General features: G+C 42.8%; 1 long non-coding RNA gene across 1 annotated transcript; it reads left to right on the top strand.

The window, feature by feature from the left end:
* Positions 1–1,035: 1,035 nt before the first annotated feature.
* On the top strand, positions 1,036–21,211 carry LOC142652812 (uncharacterized). Its single transcript, XR_012847937.1, has 3 exons — positions 1,036–1,159; positions 19,844–19,918; positions 21,156–21,211. It is a non-coding gene; the product is annotated as an uncharacterized LOC142652812 (long non-coding RNA).
* The last annotated feature ends 3,024 nt before the right edge of the window (positions 21,212–24,235 follow it).

Genomic DNA, 24,235 nt, shown 5'->3' with positions numbered 1-24,235 from the left:
TTTTTTTGTAAAACCAGATGATGTAATTGCACAGATATTCTGTGAACATAAATATCATAACCCCTGGTCCATGAGAATAAGGTAAGTTATTATCCCCAAATTATATTGTATTATTTTTTTTCAAATGGTATTACTATTGCTATATATGCCCCTCTGCTTCAATACAGTTTTTTCTGCAATCACATAGTGGTCCTAGGTTTGCCGAATTGCTTCAATATGGTCACTTCTGTGATTATACAGTGGTCCGAGTTTTTTCAGGTGGGGCTATATAATAAGCTTATATTATTCTAAATTTCTTAATATATGATCGCTAAGTCAAAGGAACAAGTTAGATCGCCATGGAGACATATACTATGCGGTTACTTACCAAGCAGTTTGGTTTTATGCACGCGCAGAGTATTCAAATTTTCACATGCGCACTAGCAACATGCGCATTAGGAAGGAATGTTCGTAGTGCCGTCCTACCATTGAAGAATGGCTTCCAAGTAAAGTCTACTGTTGTATTGCCAAAAATGTAAGTATTAAAGCTGTGTATAATATTTTTTGTATGGACACATTTGATATATTATGTCCAATAGGGATCGCACTGCTGTTAAATAATTATATCACATAATGGAAGAGAATATGATGATTCAATACTGTTGATTGGTTTTAATGTTATTGATAGTCCTATAAATATGTGTACTTTACCTATGACACACATGCTTGACAAAGGCCCCTGCATGGGTCGAAACATTCTAGCTTGTTTTATGGGGTTGTGTTAATAAACAATTAATACTTTTTTGCTGTTTGATGCTGTCACAGTTTTCAATTACTTACATTGAAGGCCAATAGAGTATCCTTTTGGCCTCTGTTGGCCTGGTATATGGCAAAAAATGGCGGGCTACGTTGCCACATTCTGTTCGAATATATAGGTTGGGAGCATACTTCAAAAGGAAGCTGAAATTGTGATGTAAACAGGGTCTTATACTAACAGCTTGTATGATCTGCCCTGCCTGAAGTCTTGGATGCTTTACCCCTTTAGACATTCTGATCTGCCGTGTGCAACCTCCAGAGAGAGCCAATGGAGCCAAGAACAGTGTGCTGTCGGATATATTTCAAAGACAGCAATACAACTAGCTATGTACAGGAGTCATACAGACTCTACAGCAGCAACATGGTAAGATACTTTTAATGAAGATTATCTAGAAGGTTGAGTTATTGTTTTGGTCAAAGATAAAAAATCAGTGCTATAAGTAACAATAAAAGTAAAATGCTAAAATGTCCAAACACATAAAAACAATCCACCCTTTAAGGCCCCATGCACACGGCCGTGCCGGTAATCACGGGCCACGATTGTAGGCACGGTTGGCCGCCGCCGCCGGCCACGGACAGCCGCCTGCATTCACCCAAACTATGGGAGCACGAAACGTATAAAGCAAAAGATAGGACATGCCCTATCTTTTGCGGTGCACTTCTACAGCCTGGCCACCTTCCTGTAAATAACGCAATTACGGATGATTTTTATAGTCGTGTATATGGGGCCTAACTAATGCTTTTTAGCAACAAAATGTAAGTGAACCTTTAAACATGATATCCATTTTTTTTTTATCTAGTAAGGCAAAATATCTGTGCTGCTTACTTTAATAATATATCTTTATACTGTAAGGTTCAGATAATTAATTTGTCTGATATAGAGCTCCAAATCCCCTACTTCCCTAAACATGTTCATGACGTGATACAAATCTGACTGATGTGCAAAATCACTATGGGGAGCTTACTATATATAAATCTATATATTACTTACTCCTCAGATGATATACCTGTCCCTTGGATGGTAGAAATTAATCACAAGGTTCATAGTTTGAAGATAATCAGGCTTGCAGAATCAATGAAAAAATATATTTTTTCATATTAATATATCTACCATATTGTATCCCTTAGGCAGGGGCGTAGCTAGGGGGGCAGGCGGGGCATGTGCCCCAGGCGCAACTACATACCTCCCAACAGTCCCGGATTCAGCGGGACAGTCCCGGATTCCGGGCGGTGTCCCGCTGTCCCTGGCGGCCGGGGGTATGTCCCGCAATCAAACTAATTCTGAAACGGAACCATCAGCTACCTGCTTCAGAATTAGTTCATAGCGGAGGAGCAGAGGGAGCTCCTCCGCTCGCCGAGGGCTCCCCGGGCACAGTGCTACTTTAAGCGCTGTGCTCGGGGAAGCCCTTGACGGTACTGTCCATTTATGAGCGGAATCCCCGGCCAGAGTTGGCCACTGACTATATATGGACAGTACTGTCAATGGCTTCCCCGAACACAGCGCTTAAAGTAGCGTTGTGTCCGGGGAGCAGGGTTGCCAACTGTCTCTGACTGGGGTGACCTCAGTCACAGACACACAGACCGTCATTGGAAGGAGTCTCAATGGCGTAATCTACAGGGGGAGGGGGTAGCGCTATCTACAGGGGGTGTGGCACTAACTACATGGGCACAATGGCACTATATAGGGGCACTATCTACAGAGGACACTGGCGCTAGCTACATGGGTACTGTCTGGACACTATCTACGTGGGCACTGTGGCACTATCTACATGGGCACTGACACTAGAAGCATCTAAGGGGGCATTGTACGGCATGGGGGCATCTAAGGCAGCATTATACTGTATTGGGCAGCTATGGCAGCATTATACTGTATGGGGAAGCTATAGGGGCATTATACTATATGGGACAGCTATAGGAGGCATTATACTGTATGGGGCAGCTATAGGGCATTATACTGTATGGGGGCAGCCTTCGGAGCATTAAGCTGTATGGGGCATTATACTGTATGGGGGCATTATGCTTTATGGGAGCAGCTATAGGGGCATTATGCAGAATGGAGGAATTTGATTTGGCATTAGACTTCATGGGGGCAACTGTTTGGGTATTGTACTGTATAGGGGCATATGTGTGGGAATTATACTGCATGGGAGAATTTGTGTGGGCATTATACTGTATGGGTGCATCTATGGGGGCATTATGCAGTATGGTGACAGCTATGGGGCTTTATACTTTATGGGGGCATTATACTGTGTGGCGGCAGCTAGAGGGCATTATACTGTGTTGCTATGCTCGCCTCATCGGTTCTCCCTCTTTGTGATACTTGAAAGTTATGAGGTATAGTTGAATCCCCGGCCAAAGCTTTGCCGATGCTTTTCCCGCGAATTCCACTGCTGGAGAAGCCCCTGAGTTCACTATCCATATATGGACAGTGACATCAGGAGCACCTCTAGGAAGTCTCAATGGAGCTATGTACATGGAGGGGGGGTGTAGTGCTATCTACAGGAGGGTGTGTGACACTATCTACAAGGGGAGGTGTGGCACTTTCTGAAGGGGGGTTGTGTGGCACTATCTACAAGGGGAGGTGTGTGGCACTATCTACAGGGGGCTGTTCATTATGTCACCATATAGTCTCATTAGCCTCAGATATACAATCTGTTTAGTCCGGCGCTGACCTCTTTATTTCTTTTCTTTTAATTAATTGTTATGTTTTTGGTTTTTTTTAAACTCGTTTTATTGAAAGAATTGTACAATACAAATGTCCATAGTACATAACAGAAAATAAACACATTTATGTAGTCATACAAATTTTGAACACAGATGCATAGTGGCTATGGTGGTATTTAACATGTCATAACCTAATAGATCACATAGTTAACCCTCAGTAATAACATAATAACATCCCAGCGGGCAAAATACTTTCCCAGGCCAATTTGAGTTATTCCATACAAAATATAGAAATCCTATAAGTAACCAATCATGCAACATCCGTCCTCCTCAAGGTTGCAGCAACTGGTCCCTCAAGTCTGTGAATCTATGCGGAGTATACAGGGTACACGATGAATCACACCAAATCTGCCATATTTTATAAAATTTACCAATACACCCTCTTTTCTTATATAATACTCGCTCATATGGAATAATGGAATTGATCAACGATTTCCATTTCGTCACCCTAGGAGGTCTCCGATCCATCCACCGAAGTGCGATGGTTTTCCTTGCCATGAACAATACTTCTTGCAATAAAATACGTATGTTGAATGGCCACTGATCTTCAAGCAGCACCCCAAATAGACAAATCTTGGGTGAAAAGGGGATCGGCTGCTTCACCACTTCTTCAACCACTTTCAACACCTCCCCCCAAAAGGAGGCCACCACTGGACAATCCCAGATCATATGCCAGAAATCAGATCTGGGAAAACGGCACCTGTGGCATTCAGTGCTAGGATATCTGCCCATTCTATGCAGTCTCACCGGCGTGAGGTAACTCTGATGAACTATAGCTAATTGAATCATTTTGTTATTTGCCGCCGGTGATACAGACATAGGAGATGAAAGTACATCCTCCCATTCCTCCCCTGTCAGATCTGGTATCAGGCTCTCCCATTTATCAATTATTTTATAATTTGACATTGGCCAATTTAGCATGTATAAGGGCCGTGTAGACAGCCGAGATCAGCCCCCGGGGGCCCTGTGATTTAAAAACTCCAATCAAAGGGAATCGTGAGAATTCGTGGTCTGACCTAGGGTATTGACTTGCGAGAGCATGTCGCAGCTGCAGATATCTATAAAAGCTTTTCCTAGGAATTTGGAAGTCCTCTTGCATTTGCGCAAAGGATTTAATGGCATTATCCGTATACACATCCCCGACTCTACGTACCTCAAATCCATCCCAGAAAGAGGGGGCCTGCCCCTCCATTAGATGTGAAAGAAGGGGATTATCCCATAGTGGCATGTCCACCTGTATATCTGCATATGCATAAATTTGTTTGCCCGCCGTCCATGCCTGCACTGCCACCTTGTGGATTTGGAGCATTCTTTTATAAGTTCCCGGGGAGCTTTCTAGCACTGGCCAAAGGTGCGTTAGATGCAAATATGTAGCGAGGTGCTGTTCCCTCATTGGTCCGATCCTGTCCATAGCTGTAGATATCTCAACTGCCCAGCTAGATAGTACATAAACAAATCCGGTAGTGCCATTCCCCCCTCCTGTTTAGGTCTCTGCAGAGTAGCCAAGCTAAGTTTGGATCTGTTGGATCCCCATATAAAAGCCAGGAATAATGCATGTAGGGATTTAAAAAAGGCCTTATATACTGGTATGGCTGCGTGCTCCAGAACATACAGACATTTTGGCAGAATAACCATTTTAATTAAATTTACACGACCCGTCACTGCCAGTGGGAGTGCCCCCCACACCTTGAATTTGAGCTTGATATAGTCTAACAGAGGCAGTATATTGGTGATTTGATCCTGCCTATGGTCTCTGTTTATGATAATACCCAGATATTTAAAGGACGACACTACCTGCAGGCCGTGCTCAGCTTCCGCCCACCCCACTTCCTTCAAAGGCATGAAAAATGATTTGTTCCAATTAACATGTAGGCCAGAAAATCTACCGAATTGGTTCAGGATTTCAATAGCTAGCCCCAAGTTGTCTTTCGGGTATGACATATACAATATCACATCATCGGCGTACAAACTAATCCTCTCCTCTCGTCCTCCCACTACTATTCCCCTATATTCTGGGTGCGTTCTTACACGTATCGCCAAAGGCTCAATAGCTATTGCAAACAATAGCGGGGAGAGAGGGCACCCCTGCCTGGTACCCCTACGGAGTTGAAAATAAGGGGACATTATACCATTAATCAAAATTTGTGCCCTCGGATCCTTATACAAGATTTTTATCCATTTAATGAAAATCGGGCCAAAACCAAACCTCTGTAATGCTTCAAACAAATATGCCCACTCAACGGAATCGAAGGCCTTGGCCGCATCAAGAGATGCCATTGCCCAGTCCTCCTTCAGTGCCTCTCCTATTTGAGCCAAAATTTGAACCTTGCGTATATTGTCAGATGTGGACCTCCCCGGCATAAAGCCTGCCTGATCCGGATGAATGAGTTGTAATATCACCTTATTCAGTCTATTTGCCAGTACCTTTGCAAGTATCTTGTAGTCTAGATTCAGTAATGAAATAGGGCGGTAAGAACTACAGTCCCTAGGGTCTTTGTCAGGTTTTAGTAACACTACAATTGTGGCATCATAGAAACTGTCCGGTAGTTTCCCCTCCCCCCGGGCATAAGAATACATAGAGCATAATGGGGGAATGAGCTGGTCAGAGTAACGAAGATATACCTCCAATGGAACCCCGTCTGGGCCCGATGCCTTACCCTTCGACATATCCCTCAATGCCTGCGTAACCTTGTCTTCCGTGATATCGAGTTCTAACATATCCCTGCCTGCCACATCTAACTGTGGAAATTTCAAGTCCTCCAAGTATGATACACACTCGGACCAATCATACGTAGAATGGGAGGAGTATAAGTCCCTATAGAATTGGGTGAATCGGGCCGCTATACTAGGGGTATCAGTCAACTCACGGCCCTGACTGTCCTTAATCTTTAGTATTGCTGAGCTCTGAGAACTGTGGTGAATTAAATGAGCCAGCAATTTACTTGATTGGTTTCCCAATTCAAAATAGGTTTGCCGAGCAAAAAACAGTTTCCTATCAGCTTTTTCTTGTAGTAATAATAAGTATTTACGGCCCATCGTCAGCCATGCATGTTTATTTGCTTCAGATGGGTTTTCTATATACTCGCCCTCCAATGTTTTACATTGCTGTGCCAACTGACCCTCTTCCTTTGCCGCTTCCCTTTTTATGTAGGAGATTGTAGATCGCAAGCAGCCTCTAAGGTAGGCCTTCAGGGTATCCCATAAAATATTAAGATTATCACACGAGTTATTGGTATCTTGAAAAACCTCCAGTTGATCTGGTATGCGATCTTGCGGCCCTATCAGGGTGAGCCAGAATGGATGAATTTTCCAGCTACCAATCCTCACAGGCCCTGGGTGATTGAAACGCGCTACCATCGGAGAGTGGTCTGACACTCCCCTTACTTCATAAGAAACATCCGTTACCATCGGAACCATTAGAGCGTTCCCAAAGATATAATCTATACGGGACAGGGAATTCCTACCGATAGAATGACATGAGTATACCTTTACATTCGGATGTTTGCACCTAAATATATCTATCCAACCCATTTCTTGAAATAGCAAATTCAACTCTGTTGGAGCCACCGATGCAACCCCACAATCCACTTCCCCTCTAAATCTATCACATTTGGGATCCATGACCATGTTAAGGTCCCCCATGCCCAGTACCGTAGCTTGTGGGTAAGCGGCAGCAAATGCGGCAGCCTCATGTAAAATCTGTATATTCGCCGGAGGAGGAACATATAGGCCCAGTAATACAAATGGTATAGTGTCGATGTAAGCATGTATAAACACATATCTACCTTCCTTATCCACTTTAAGTTTGACCGCTTCCCACCTCAGAGATTTGTGGATTAATACCGATACCCCCCGGGAGTAGGACGTATGGAAAGAGTGTGAAGACCATTGGATCCAAGGTCTACGCAAAAATCTCGCTTTGTCTGGGATTAAATGCATCTCTTGCAGACATATTATAGAGGGATTAAATTTACGGATACATGCAAAAATGGCTGCCCTTTTCCTCGGGGTACCCAGCCCCCGTACATTCCAAGACACGATCGGTATAGACGCCATTAGTGGGACCGAAAACTATGTCTGCCTCGGAGGGAAGATGGCTCCCGACTCCTGCATAATATCAATATACTTTCCCTAGTGACCTTTCCCCACCTTCTTTGCACTGTATGACTTTTTAGACATTTGCATTCATAAATGAGTATAATTTCGCCTAAATACGGCGTTAAAAACATAAACGACAGAACTAACATATAAACAGTAAATTGTATCGGCAATGCGAGATGACACATAGGCCATTGCCGAATCATGCCCTCCTCGTGGCACCAAAGAGTAACGGGGAAGGCCCCGTGCTATTAGGCAGTGTTAACGTATCCTTCCCTATCTACATCTTCAAACACCATATTACATCTTAAGCCCTTTCCATAAATTCGTACAGGAGGACTATAAATCAATCAGCAGTGTAAACAATATATCAGTAATATTTAACCGTAATATGCTTCCTGCGCATATACCCGGATCTCTCCTGCAGTCTCTCAACTGGGACCCCTTCTTCACTTCGGCCGGATCACTCCTTCCCACTATAGGCCAAGCTCCATGAACAGAATGGTAACAGATTGATAGTCCCGACAGTCCATTCAAATGAAATGGGGAGGATAAGAATGACCCTTTTCAGGGCCTCTGGATCTATCCACCCGCCGGGTAAGACTTCAAATTGGGTGTACCATAACATTGGAATCCCTCCTTAAACACAGGAGATCAACCGGCAAAAAGAAACCTTTTAGCCTGCATCAGGCGCATGAGAAACTCCAGCATCATCTTTAAATTCCAGCACTTTCCATCCTCACCCTCCAAAGGGATCACGCGCGGCGGGGCGATCTCCTCCCTCTCACCCAATCGTCGGCCTCCAGCGGAGAGTTAAAAAAGATAGATCGGTCGTTATCCACTACCCGCAGCCTTGCAGGATACGCCATAGAATATGGGATATTGAGATTCCTCAGCCGTCTTTTCACCGCCATAAACGTAGCTCTGCGCTTTTGTAGATCAGCTGAGAAATCCGGGAATATGGATATAGCAATGCCATTATACTTAATTCCTTGCAGTCGGCGGGCTTGACGTAGGATCATGTCCCTGTCGTTACAATTAAGCAACCGGGCCAGCATCGGCCTCGGAGGGGCCCCAGGTGGAGGTGGTCTTGCCGGCACCCTGTGCGCCCTTTCTACTGCAAAGGCCTGTGAATAAGGTGCATCTGGCAGTATCTCTTTCAACCACTTAGATATGAATTCGCCCGGATCTTGGCCCTCCGATTTCTCAGGCATTCCTATTATCCGGATATTATTCCGGCGCAGCCTATTTTCCAGATCATCATTTTTTTGTTTTAATAACTCCGTCATGGATTCCAGATCCGTAATCGCACGTGGCATGGCCGCCATCCTGTCTTCCACCCCAGACACTCTATCCTCCACATGTGTCACTCGTTCTCTCAAGGCCTGCATATGCTGCCTGATGAGGCCTATATCAATTTTCACCTCCTCCATCTTACCGGTCAGCGAGGTCTTGCATGCTGATATGGCTGCCAGGAGTTTGTTCATCACCTCTGTCGAGGTAGGTTCCGGCTCTGTCTCCTCCACCACCGCTGAGGAAGATGTCGTCCCGCCAGGCGTTTCACTGCCCTTTGAGCGCTGCTGCAGGGAAGCACGGCCGCCATCTTTGATATCTTCCCGGGCATAGCTCTGTAGCTTTTCCGTGGCCGTTTGACCTCTAGTGGGGCCCATAACTCCACTCTTACCACCCGACTGCTGCCTGGATCTCCGGGACGTAATGATGAAGGTAAGGAAAGATCAGGATATTCACAGGATCAATATAGCACGGAACCACAGCGGAGCTCTCAAGTCATGCGACTGCTCCCGTTGCGCTCCAAGCCACGCCCCACAATTAATTGTTATGTTAACTACTTTATATAACTATGTTGCTTGTAAATGTGCAAGTGCTCGAAAAAAAGTGGAAAAACAAATTACATTTCATTGATTGGTAGGGGAAGCAAATATGGCGAGGGGGAAGAAGTCAGGAAAGTGGTTTGGGGGGGGGGTGGCGCCAAACTGAATGTTTGCCCCGGGTGCTGGAAAATACAGCTACGCCTCTGCCTTAGGGATCGCTGGGTTTGGTGACATCATTGCTTGTTGACTAGATCGGTGTCAAAAGCTATAAGTAGTGTGGAAATTAAAGTACAATTACTGCATGGGGCAGAAGGAGAAGGTGGTGTTGGACCATCCTCAGCAAGACCTGATACATTGCCTAATTTCCACCTTAAATCCGCTTTAAAGAGGCTCTGTCACCACATTATAAGTGCCCTATCTCCTACATAAGGAGATGGGCGCTGTAATGTAGGTGACTGCAGTGCTCTTTATTTAGAAAAATGATCTATTTTCACCACATTAGGAGCGATTTTAGCTTTATGCTAATTAGCTTCTTAATGCCCAAGTGGGCGTGTTTTTACTTTAGACCAAGTGGGCGTTGTACAGAGGAGTGTATGACGCTGACGAATCAGCATCATGCGCTTCTCTCCATTCATTTAGACAGCGCATAGTGACACTGGGTTGTGCAAAGCGTAATCTTGCTGTAACGTAATTTACAGCGAGATATCGCGAGAATATGCTTGCTCTGCTATAAGTACCACAGAAACGTTAACGAAGTGCAGGGATTGTGAATAGACATCCCGTCCTGGCTGGAAGGAATGTCTAGTCATGGTCTAAACACTTCAGTAACGTTAATATGTCAGTATAAGACAGCACATAGTGAACAACGCAGTGTCACTATGCGCTGACTAAATGAATGGGGAGAAGTGCATGACGCTGATTGGTCAGCGTCATACACTCCTCTGTACAACGCCCACTTGGTCTAAAGTAAAAACACGCCCACTTGGGCATTAAGAAACAAATTAACATAAAGCTAAAATCGCTCCTAATGTGGTGAAAATAGATCGTTTTTCTAAATAAAAAGCACTGCTGTCACCTACATTATAGCGCCGATCTCCTTATATAGGAGATAGGGCACTTATAATGTGGTGACAGAGCCTCTTTAACATATACATTTTTACAGCTTACAATGCTCTTCTTCCTGCTCCATGGATGATGTGTTAACACAACATGTGACCGCTGTAGCCAAGCGCTGCCCGGAGTGATGAACTTAATGGTGTCGACACATCATCACTGGAGCAGGAAGAACATTGACTGGTGGGGGAAGCGTCCTCACAGGAGCAGCAGTGGATTGGTAGGGTGAGTATTATTTATTTTGTTATTTTATAGCATTGTAAGTTATTTTTTAAAAAAATTATGTGGCTGGACAACCCCTTTAATTCATTCTATTACTAAAAATAAATCAGGGCCTGTTCACATCACCGTTCATTTCCGTTCCGGGGTTCCGTCGGAAAACCCGAAACCAGCCGTAATGGTGACAAACAGAAAGCATTAGCGATGTTTCCGTCACCATTGAGATCAATGGTGACTGAAACGGAAGCTGTGCCATCAGTTTCACTTTACGTTGCGGGGTTAACCCGGCGGAACCCTCTGACGGAACCCCGGAACGGAAATGAACGGTGATGTGAACAGGCCCTTAAAACATCTTTTGACATTAGTTATACAAATGTTCTGTCAACAGGGTCTTTCATTTTCAAAACAATTACAGACCTGGTTAGAAGAGTGCTGTAATACCACTTACAGTACATTCCAACATACTTTTGCTGGTAGTGTAGGAATAGTATCAGTTTTATACTGAAATTACATAGAACATGTGAAATTTACCAGCAATAGGTACTATTGGACATCCTAGCTGCTATTGAGAAGTCCATTACTGGAACAATAATAACTGTTCAAGTCAACCTCCCAGAGTCATAAAGACCTCGTCATGTTGAAAATAACATACATTTAGTGTAAGCAATGCCTTCAGTCAGTTTGTCACTCACATTCTCAGCTATGAGATTGTAGCACATATATATCAGTACTGTGTCATTATACCCTTTGTATTAGTATAGCGCCCCCCATATATCCCCCCCACCCACCTTGTATGTAGTGCAACAACTCAAGGTTCTTTAGACTTTTGTAATAGTGGTTTTAAAGAGCAAGTTATACAGTCAGTGCAAACAGCTAAAGTTGCTTAGACCTTATTTTGTGTACTTATAGCTTCTTAAAAAGAAACAAAGGAGATGCCTATCAGTAGCAAGCTTGTATGGCATGTTTGCCTTTGCTTTTATTTCTTTGACAGTTTCTTCCCAAGAAAGTGCAGAACTATGGCTGCCTTCCAAACTACAAGATGCCGAGTTTCTGTTTACAGTAGAGATTGATCTCATGTTTACTTGGCAGTAATAAAAAGAACACACACACACACACACACACATGTATGTATATATATATATATATATATATATATATATATATATATATGGATAGATAGATAGATAGATAGATAGATAGATAGATAGATAGATAGATAGATAGATAGATAGATAGATAGATAGATAGATAGATAGATAGATAGATAGATAGATAGATAGATAGATAGATAGATATATGAGACTAAGGGCCACTTGGGCCTGAAACCGGTCAACTTCTGTACTATGCGTTGTCCCTGATTTTATGGAACCTCAATAAAAGCCACATTTTGTTCAATATATTGATGCTGGAACCTTCTTGCCTTTTCTATAAACTATATAATTTTGGTATCACCGTAACCGTATTGACCAGCAAGAATAAACGTTAACATGTCAAATTTACGGCACGCTGAATGCCGTACAAATAAAACCCAAAAAACAATGGAAGAATTACTGTTTTTTCTGTTCCACCACACAAAGATTTGTTCACCATTTTCGCATTACATTATATGGTACAATAAATAGTGCTGTGAAAAACTAAAACTAGTCCCGCAAAAAAAAAGCCCTCATATGGCTATATCGACAAAAAAAAGAAAAAAAGTTATGGCTTTTGGAAGGTGGGGAGGAAAAAGCAAAAATGAAAAACCGGAAAATGGCTGCAGAGGGAAGGGGTTAAACTATATGAATTTCAATATATATTTCTCTAATCCAGGGCTCATTTACACTGGCATCTTTTGGGTCGTTGGGGGAGTTTATCAAAACTGTGCATCTGTTTTTTGGGCGCCCACCATATTTGAGAATTTTCTTTGAACTTGTCAGTTTTGAAAAGTGGCGAAACAAATGGGCAAGGTTTACTAGGAGTAGGCATGGTCTCCACCTTATCGGCAGATTTATCAATACTAAAGTTAGAAATGGCTCAAGTTTTGGCTCATAACAGGAGTAGATTTAATTTTCTGATAAAAGGACAGTCCAAGGTGCACAAAATTTATTAAGAGGCATGTGCAATTCACTCCGACACACTTACTTTTTCGACGGCGTTTTGAAAAAAAATACACAAAGTAAAGCATTACTTTTTACAAAAAAATAATATCTTTAGGCCAGGATCACACACACAGTTTTGCTACAGTTTGGCTACGTTCACACAGGATGCTGCTGAGGAGGATGATCGTCCTGGCATGGCTGAAGGCGATGTCTAGTCATTCTCCCGTCGCTCCGGTAAAGGAACTGCGGGAGTATGTGACGTCACAGCGTGATCTCGCGAGATCACGCTCTGCTGTAAATAAAGCTGGGCATAAATGAAGAGAAGTGTATGACGCTGATTGGTCAGCGTTATACACTTTTCTTTACAACGCCCACTTTGTTAAACGAAAAAAACCACCCAGTTGGGCATTTAGAAAAAATTTGCATAAATTTAAAAATTATCAGAACTTTGTCAATCATAAATATTTATTTTAAAAAACAACAACACAGTAGTAAACATCATCAAAGCGTTTATTAGATTAGGTAGGAGATAGTGAAGTATTAAACTGGTGACAGAGCCTCTTTAAATAAAACTTTTATCTCAGTTTTGTTGTAATTGTTTCATAAAGAAGTAATTCAAGGACATTTTGTAGTGGTTCAGACAGCACTAGGTTAGGTGTGTGCTTGAGTAGGGGCCCAACCCTATAGTAGATCAAAAAGAAGATTACTCGGCACACCAATTGGAGTGAAATGTTATAAATGTTATTTTATTATGCCAGTGGCTATGTGCGACGTTTCGGTCTGGAACAGACCATCATCAGGTGCTAAAAATATATTTACAAAGAGGATATATATTATAGCTCCAGATATGTGACATATATTTGCTTGAATGTCATATAGGTAACATGGGATACAAAAGATATAAACAATTCAGTAGTACAATTACAACATATAAGGTGTTTATTGTGTTGGAACTTTGATATCCTCAGTTTCTTCCAAGTTCCATGATCACACTGAACCCGCTCTCCTGGTCTGACTTCTAAAGTATACTATATAGGATGTGCTTATGGTATAATTGCCTGTATAAATGTTGCTATACTTACTTTTACAGGTTTAATCTACCGACTTTACCATCCATTTATGCATTTGATATTGAACAACATATATGATTTTCTTCCTGTCCAACACCGTGTGACTTGCGGTACCGATCTCTCACTCATATATAGGTATTCGATAGAACTAAAGATACATTATGCTGATGATGACAGTTAAGGAAAACTATATCAGCTATTTCAGTACCGGGAATGCATGAGTAATGACAGTTGTAAGTCATCCAATTGTAGGCACAAATGTCACCTAAACATTAAGAAAGGCCTATACTCTGGGATATTTATGACAGACAGAGATAGACATGAGGGTGGTCATCTAGGGGTGGTCATCCAGAAGGGGGTCATCCAGGGAAATGCCCAAGGACATACACTGATACCGACGATGAAGACACACACCCAAGCTAAGCAAGATGGAGACGACAAGATCCCATACAATGACTATGTAAAATGATATCTTTATTCTGTATTACAATCTAAGGCCTCATGCACACGACCGTAAAAACTCCCGTTATTACGGGTCGTAATCACGACCCGTAATAACGGGCTCATAGACTTCTATTGGCGACGGGTGCCTTCCCGTTTTCTCACGGGAAGGTGCCCGTTCCGTTAAAAAAGATAGAACATGTCCTATTTCTGGCCGTAATAACGGCACGGACTGTCCATAGAAGTCTATGGAGCTCTCGTAATAACGGGTGGCTACATGTGTGCACCCGTCATTACGGCAGCGTTGCTAAGCGACGTCAGTAAATAGTCACTGTCCAGGGAGCTGAAAGAGTTAACTGATCGGCAGTAACTCTTTCAGCACCCTGGACAGTGACTACCGATCAGTATAAACCTGTAAAAAATAAAAATAAAAGACGTTCATACTTACCGGCAACTTCCTGCTTCCTCCAGTCCGGTCTCCCGCCCGTTGCCTTGGTGACGCGTCCCTCTCGACATCCGGCCCGACGTCCTGGATGACGTTTCAGGCCATGTGATCGCTGCAGCCAATCACAGGTCAATCACAGGCTGCAGCGGTCACATGGACTGCCGCGTCATCCAGGGATGTCGGGCTGGATGTGAAGAGAGGGACGCGTCACCAAGACAACGGCCGGGTAAGTATGAATTTCTTAAACTTTTATTACAGAAAGGGCTGTCCCTTCTCTCTATCCTGCACTGATAGAGAGAAGGGGCTGCCGATTAGTGCAGTGCTATTTTGCCGCCAAAAACGTGCTCGTAAATACGGGTGGAATACGTGTGACACCGGACCCATATTTACGAGCACGGGTTCGTAAATACTGGTGCAAAACGGGTGGAATACGTGTGACACCGGACCCGTATTTACGCCAGTATTTACGGGTGGGAAAAAATACGGTCGTGTGCATGAGGCCTAAGCTATATTACAATATGTATCTGTCTATGTACGTATCTCTGCTATAGTATTATTTTTATTACTATATCCAAATAAACTAACCATTTATGTATAAGTTTCGTATTCCTCCTATTAAATACCCATCAAGAATATTGACGGAAACATATTGATTATTTAGTGAATCAGAAAGAAGAATATTAAACATTTTTCTACCTATAAACACCTTATATGTTGTAACTCTACTACTGAATTGTTTATATATTTTGTATCTCATGTTACCTTTATGACATTCAAGCGATTAATATATGATATATATCTGGAGCTATAATATTTATCCTCTTTGTAAATATATTTTTAGTGCCCGGTGAAGGTCTGTTCCAGATCGAAACGTTGCACATAGCCACTGGCATAATAAAATAGAAAAATAACATTTAAATTCAAGGACATGTTCCCAGAAAGATCTGAATTCAAAACCACATAAGGGCATGTCCAGACTTGGTGGATATACTGCTGAATTCCACTGCGGACAGGCCGCAGTGTAAATCCGCAACAGACATTTTTTTTCCGTTGTTTTCTATAGCTTTTTAGGTAACTTAGTGCAGATTTTGAGAAAAATAACAGTGCGGAAACTAGCTGGCGGTGCAGAATTCACATTCCGCAGCATGCAGTCTGCTGCAGAGAAGCAGCGGATTTTCATTGTGCATTTCAGCCTTTACAATGCAAAGTCTGAAATCTGCGGCAAATCCGCTGCTAAATCCGCTGCTAAATCCTCCACGCCTGGAAGAACTGTCAAATTCATTTCTGCAAAATTTGCAGCGGAAAATTTCTGCCTTGTCTGAACATGCCATAGTGGATTAAGATGATACTGTATTTGGTTACATCCATTCCATCAAAAAGTTGGATTTTTTTTTTATACTACAGTATTCATATAATTCAGACTCATGGCTATCTAATATCATAAGTTTGCAAGTTACCAATTGCCATGTACTAACACGGCACATGTTCTAACACTGTCCTACACTTTTCATGGATCAAGATTTTTGGATTCACGTTATTTGACTGAGTAGTTTGTTCTCATTATTATTTATTAATTAGTACTACTTACTTGGTGACCAAGGGTAAAGCCACACAGAGTGGCACTGACTCGGCCGCGATGCAGCCAACAACTGTTAATGGCGTTGTTGCGGGTAAAACGGCCCTCTACCTACAGTGGAGGAAATAAGTATTTGATCCCTTGCTGATTTTGTAAGTTTGCCCACTGTCAAAGACATGAACAGTCTAGAATTTTTAGGCTAGGTTAATTTTACCAGTGAGAGATAGATTATATTTTAAAAAAAAACAGAAAATCACATTGTCAAAATTATATATATATATTTGCATTGTGCACAGAGAAATAAGTATTTGATCCCTTTGGCAAACAAGACTTAATACTTGGTGGCTAAACCCTTGTTGGCAAGCAGAGCAGTCAGACGTTTTTTGTAGTTGATGATGAGGTTTGCACACATGTTAGATGGAATTTTGGCCCACTCCTCTTTGCAGATCATCTGTAAATCATTAAGATTTCGAGGCTGTCGCTTGGCAACTCGGATCTTCAGCTCCCTCCATAAGTTTTCGATGGGATTAAGGTCTGGAGACTGGCTAGGCCACTCCATGACCTTAATGTGCTTCTTTTTGAGCCACTCCTTTGTTGCCTCGGCTGTATGTTTCGGGTCATTGTCGTGCTGGAAGACCCAGCCACGAGCCATTTTTAATGTCCTGGTGGAGGGAAGGAGGTTGTCACTCAGGATTTGATGGTACATGGCTCCATCCATTCTCCCATTTATGCGGTGAAGTAGTCCTGTGCCCTCAGCAGAGAAACACCCCCAAAACATAATGTTTCCACCTCCATGCTTGACAGTGGGGACGGTGTTCTTTGGGTCATAGGCAGCATTTCTCTTCCTCCAAACACGGCGAGTTGAGTTAATGCCATCTGACCACAGCACCTTCTCCCAATCACTCCCAATCACTCTCAGAATCATCCAGATGTTCATTTACAAACTTCAGACGGGCCTGTACATGTGCCTTCTTGAGCAGGGGGACCTTGCGGGCACTGCAGGATTTTAATCCATTACGGCGTAATGTGTTACCAATGGTTTTCTTGGTGACTGTGGTCCCAGCTGCCTTGAGATCATTAACAAGTTCCCCCATGTAGTATTCGGCTGAGCTCTCACCTTCCTCAGGATCAAGGATACCACACGAGGTGAGATTTTGCATGGAGCCCCAGATCGATGTCGATTGACAGTCATTTTGTATGTCTTCCATTTTCTTACTATTGCACCAACAGTTGTCTCCTTCTCACCCAGCGTCTTACTTATGGTTTTGTAGCCCATTCCAGCCTTGTGCAGGTCTATGATCTTGTCCCTGACATCCTTAGAAAGCTCTTTGGTCTTGCCCATGTTGTAGAGGTTAGAGTCAGACTGATTAATTGAGTCTGTGGACAGGAGTCTTTTATACAGGTGACCATTTAAGACAGCTGTCTTTAATGCAGGCACCAAGTTGATTTGGAGCGTGTAACTGGTCTGGAGGAGGCTGAACTCTTAATGGTTGGTAGGGGATCAAATACTTATTTCCCTGTGCAAAATGCAAATAAATATATATAATTTTGACAATGTGATTTTCTGTTGTTTTTTTTTTAATATAATCTATCTCTCACTGGTAAAATTAACCTAGCCTAAAAATTCTAGACTGTTCATGTCTTTGACAGTGGGCAAACTTACAAAATCAGCAAGGGATCAAATACTTATTTCCTCCACTGTATAAAGTGTGTGTTAATTAATGGCCGCAGAATTTGACAGGTAAAGTGCCGTTTTACCAGCAACAATGCATGGTCATTAACAGGCTAATTAAACCTTTACCGCCGCAGCCATTTTTTGGATTTCCATGTTCCTCCCATCCTTCCAAAAGTCATAACTTTTTTATTTTTCCATCAATATTGCCGTATGAGGGCTTGTTTTTTGCGGGACGAGTTGTAGATTTTCATGGCACTATTTATTGTACCATATAATGTAGTGGGAAACTGGGAAAATAATATTTGTGGAGTGGAATAGGGAAAAAACTGTGATTCCTCAATGTTTTGGGGGGTTTTGTTTTTATGGCTTCCACCGTGCTGTAAAAATTGAATGTTAATGAAATTTATATAGTTTTTTTATATTTTACTACTTTTACAAGGAAAAACCTGATTGTTAAAAATAAAATTTGTGTTTTGTCGCCACATTCTGAGATGCATAACTTTTTATTTTTCCATCAATTGAGCGGTATGAGGGCTTATTTATTGCGGGGCTGGCTATAGTTTCTATTGGTACCATTGGGGTGCATGAGACTTTTTGATCACTTTTTATTAAATTTTTTTGTGGGAGATTAAGTGAGCAAAAAACTGTGATTCTGGCGTTTTACATTTTTTCTTTTTTACGGCGTTCACCGTGCGGACTAAATAATGATATATTGTAATAGTTCAGACTTTTACGGACGCATCAATACCAGTTGTGCTAATTTTTAATTTCTTTACATTGTGCTTGAGGGAAAATGGGAAAAGGTTTTTTTTTTAAGGGTTTTTTCTCCTAGGGGACTTGAACCAGCGATTGTTCAATCGCTTGCATGATATACTGCAATACTAATTTATTGCAGTATATCGTGATACTGACACTCTCCTTTGAAGCCTTTCCTGAGGCAGGGCTTCATAGGAATATAAAGATGGCAAACCAGGTGGCCTTCATCAGGCCCCCAGGCTGCCATGCCAAACAACGGCACCCCGCGATCACATTGCAACATTACAGGGGGCCACCCCCTTGTTTCTAGTCATTTAAATGCAGAGGTCGCTATTGACCATGGCATTTAACAGGTTAAACGAGCTTGATTGCACTCGAGCGGCATCCCGCTCGTTACCCTGAAGTGTTGACTGTAACACACAGATGGAGCATGCTCATCAATTCAGCAATTCAGTCCACTTTCGTAAACATACGTAAAATATGCACCGCAGATGAATTTCTGCTCATAAATTTTACGCAGCATGTGGATAAGATTTGTTACCCTCACCCACTTTGCTGCAATTGTATTCTGCTGCACATTTTCTTATCCACAATTCCAGACGGAAAATACGCAGCAATTCCGTTACGTGTGGACAACCCTAAGGCCTAGTTCACACAGTGCAGATTTGCTGCAGATTTTGCATGTAATTTATAAGCCAAAACCAGGAATCGAACTTAAATTGAAGAAATACATAAATTAAAGGCCTTATAGGTCTGCTCTCCTGAACCTAATTCTGTTTTTGGCTTAAAGGGTAACTAAACGTTCAACAAACTTCTGACATGTCGCAGTGACTTGTCAGAAGTCCTGATTGGTGGGGGTCCGAGCACTCAGACCACCACCAATCACTAAAAATGAAGCGGCAGAAGTGCTCAAGTAAGCGCTCAGCCGCTTAGTTTCTCATCGGCTTTTTCCGGAAATCAATGTAGCGGTGTATGGGCTCAATAGACTTTCGGTATGAACTGCTTTTTTGTTTTTTTACAGCGCTTCTTTCAGCAGCGGAAATCCTGTTAGAAAAGCCGCACCACAGTGCGTGACGGAAGGTGCTGCGGGTTCCAGGTCAGATGTAGTTTTTACGCAGAGTATATGACCCGGGGGAACCCGGCCTAACAAATGACAGTATGTCATCTATGGACCAGATATCTATGGACCAGATATATAGATGACATATTCTGCCTATGGCAGGAGTCACTATTAAAATTCATGGAGTACCTCAATAACATTTGGCCGGAGCTGCAGTTTACACTGAATTTTGACAAATCCAGGATTAGTTTCCTGGACACCATGGTCATCAAGGATGACAGTGGCCACCTCAGTACTGATTTGTTTACGAAAGAAACAGACAGGAATGGCCTCTTACACTACAACAGCTGTCACCCAATAGCGACTAAGAGATCCCCTCCAAGGTCCCAGTACACACGTATAACTAGGATAGTAGACGATACCAACAATAGGAGTAAGCGCATGACCGACATGACTCAAAAATTTAGGGACAGAGGCTATCCACACCAAACATTAAGAGAAGCACAACTGACGACAGCTACCAGCAGAACCAGGGCCAAACCCAAATGTATACCTTTCGTGCATACTTACCACCCCTGTGCATATAAGATACACCATATTATCAGAAAGCATTGGTCACTTCTCAAAGAAGCATACCCAAAAGTCACAGAATTCCAGACTCCATTTCTCCCATGCTCTAAAAGACCCCGTAACCTCAGAGATAGGTTAATAAGAGCAGATGTAGGATCAGCAAAGAGACCACCAAGACAAACTTTCCTTAATACCCCAAAAAGAGGGACCTTCCCGTGTCGATCTTGTCTACAATGCTCCCACATAATAAAGGGTGATACACTACAACATCCCCAAACTGGTGAGTGCATACCAATAAAAGAATATTTCACGTGCAATACCAACTATGTCATATATGTGATAAAGTGCCCATGTGGGCTAGCGTATGTTGGAGAAACAACGCAGCGCATACGGGATAGAATAGGACAGCATAAGAGCAATATTCGATGCAACAAAACCCTACTACCAATCGCAGCACATTTTCTATCCAGAACACACAACATTTCACAGTTGCGATTCCAGGTGATAGAGCACATACCAGTCCCAAGGTGAGGAGGGGATAGGATTAAGACACTTAAACGCAGGGAGGCATATTGGATCCACAGATTGCAAACATTGGAACCCAGAGGCCTGAATAGGGAATACGAAGTGAGCAGTTTTTTGTAAATACGCAATAATAGTAACCATTACTGATGCAAAATATGACTAATGCCTCTTTTTTCAGACACGCTGACCTAGCATAAGGCATATAACCTACCATCATCCGATATATGCTGAACATGGTATCCTTTAGAATACTGGTCGTCTTGCACAGAAGGTGATGTAGTAACATAAAAATAAAGATACTAGGCTATGGTAATAAACATGCGTACTCTCACGCTGACGTGCCCCCGTACACAGAGGAGAGCTTCCTATGTTTCGTTATAACTGTCTTTCCCTCTCCCTTTCGCTTTATGATTACATAGAACTACTTGTCACCGTTTACACAAATCTAACGATAAGGGCATGCCCCCACGTGGCGGATTTCCTCCGCAACTGTCCGCATCAATGCCGCACCTTTATCCGGGTTGCGGATTACGGCTGCGGATCTGCCCAAAATGTGCAGTAAATTGATGCGGACTAGCTGCTGCGGACTTCGGGAAAAGTGCTTCCCTTCTCTCTATCAGTGCAGGATAGAGAGAAGGGACAGCACTTTCCCTAGTGAAAGTAAACGAATTTCATACTTACCGGCCGTTGTCTTGGTGACGCGTCCCTCTTTCGGCATCCAGCCCTACCTCCCTGGATGACGTGGCAGTCCATGTGACCGCTGCAGCCTGTGATTGGCTGCAGCTGTCACTTAGACTGAAACGTCATCCTGGGAAGCTGGACTGGAGACAGAAGCAGGGAGTTCTCGGTAAGTATGAACTTCTATTTTTTTACAGGTTGCTGAATATTGGGATCGGTAGTCACTATCCAGGGTGCAGAAACAGTTACTGCCGATCGCTTAACTCTTTCAGCACCCTGGACAGTGACTATTTACTGACGTCTCCTAGCAACGCTCCTGTAATTCCGGGAGCCCCATTGACTTCCTCAGTCTGGCTGTAGACCTAGAAATACATAGGTCCAGCCAGAATGAAGAAATGTCATGTTAAAAAAGCAAGACGCATCCGCAGTACACATAACATGTGCATGACAGCTGCAGACTTCATTGCGGAATTTAGAATCTCCATTGAAGTCAATGGAGAAATTCCGCCATGAGTCCGCAACCAGTCCGCCACTGCTCCGCAACAGACAGAGCATGCTGCGGACACCAAATTCCGCTCCGCAGCCTATGCTCCGCAGCGGAATTTTACGCATCGTCTAAACGAACACTTCTAAATTTAAGTGGAAGTCAATGGAGAAACGGCTCCGCTGCGGATTAACGCTGCGGAGTGTCCGCAGCGGAATTCAAGTGAAATTCCGCCACGTGTGAACCCAGCCTAATAGTTGCATGTCATTTGATGCCCCAAAAAAATGTGATACTACTAGGCACCCAGACAACATTTCATAATATCTACCCGAACCTGTCATATAGTGGATGACACCATTTGTGCCTAGATCTATTGTAATCCAGGCTACCACTATTTTTATTTCTATTTTATCCTCCTAGCAACATAGGCTTAAAAAACTTACTGCATCAGCGCTGCTGATGTTTCCCTTCAGCAGGACACGCCCCCGGCACGGCATAAGTTGAATCTCGTCGTGAGACCAACCAGGAACCTACAAAAGGGATTCCCCATAGCAGTCACACGCCCGAGATTGTAGGCGTGACAGGAGACGGCGCCGGCCAATCAGGTGCCGGCAAGGCAGGGACTTCACACGGGATACCATGAGCGTCCCCTGACTAGTAGAACGCCCTCAGCGTGACGTCGATAGCTAGACGCGCGCTGAGGAACGCCCACCGCCCGCCCTATCAGGGATATTTAAACCACGAGTGGCACTTTCAAACTAGCGCCAAAAAAGCGGAAACCCGAGATTCTGAAGAAAGCGCCGTACATCTGGATATACCAGGAACCTTGGGGAACGAGGTAAGCCTCTATCAGCACTGCACTCACTATAGTCCTTCCCTGCACTTGTGAGACGTTAGTAAGCAATATGCCTAACTTGGATTCCATGAGTTGTCAGCTTGAAGGGGAGACATGGTAAGCTGGTAACACATTAGCAGCTTGCAGTAAACAAGTACATGGGTCGCCTGACCTCCACAGACCTTATATGCTAATTATGTCACCTTGTGGTATTTGCCCACCTGACCATATAACGTAGATACATTATATAAGTAATTATAACTACAGAATAACAAATATAGGATGCCTACCTTGCTGTACCTTATTTCCTTAAATGCTGAAGTATAGATATTTCTCTTGGACTAAGGTTCCCAAAACCATCTAACAACATACATTCTTCCTAGATCAGGGATTGGGTTAATATGGAATAGTAAGATCGTTGGGTATCGTCATTTACTAAATTGTACTGTGTATCATCTAGACCGCTGGGATACATTCCACTATATACCATATATCTGACTGTATCCTGCTGTTGTGCCTGGAATTGGGATGGCATCCGTTTACCGATCCAGTTCTTGTTGTAACATTATTATTGATGAACTTTTTGTGTGTTACTTTATAGCACATTTCATTTTTAATTTTATTTTTTCTTATCAATTTTATTTTCTCCTATCATCTTCCTACTTATGTCATGTATTATGTTAATTTTATGGTTTATATATGTATATGATGCAAATATACTTACGTGTAATGTTTTGTACACTTGTAGTGCCTGACGAAGGTCCTTTGACCGAAACGTTGCACGCACCAAACCCTTGGCATCTAATATAATAAATTCTAAGACATTGAAACTCACGACTCAGTGTGCCGAATACTTTCTTGTAAATACGATTGGGTTGGGACCCTATTCGTGCACCTTCTCTGATCTAGTGCATTCCGAACCAGTCTCTAACAAATGAAGTTAGGTAGTCCTTGAACTGCTTCCCTGAGGCCTGCTTGTGAAAAGAGTAATAAGCCTCTTTGACATGGCAGCAAATACACAACAAGATTTGGACTTGGGGAAAATTCTCAACAAATCTGCGTCAATTCTGTAGCTTAAATTTACATGCTGCGTAGTTAAAATCTGCACCGCAGGTCAAATTAAGCATAGATTGTTTTCTGCAGCATCTGGATGAGATTTGTTAAATTTACTCCACCTTGCTGCTATTGAAATACGTTCCAGATTTTCAGCCCGCATCTCCGGATAGAAGATCCACAGTGTATCTGCCTCGTGTGATCATAC

This window comes from Rhinoderma darwinii, chromosome 5 (genome assembly GCF_050947455.1).
Source record: "Rhinoderma darwinii isolate aRhiDar2 chromosome 5, aRhiDar2.hap1, whole genome shotgun sequence".
NCBI lineage: Eukaryota > Metazoa > Chordata > Amphibia > Anura > Rhinodermatidae > Rhinoderma > Rhinoderma darwinii.
Note: the sequence above shows the minus strand (reverse complement) of the source record. Positions and strands in the feature narration are given on the sequence as shown.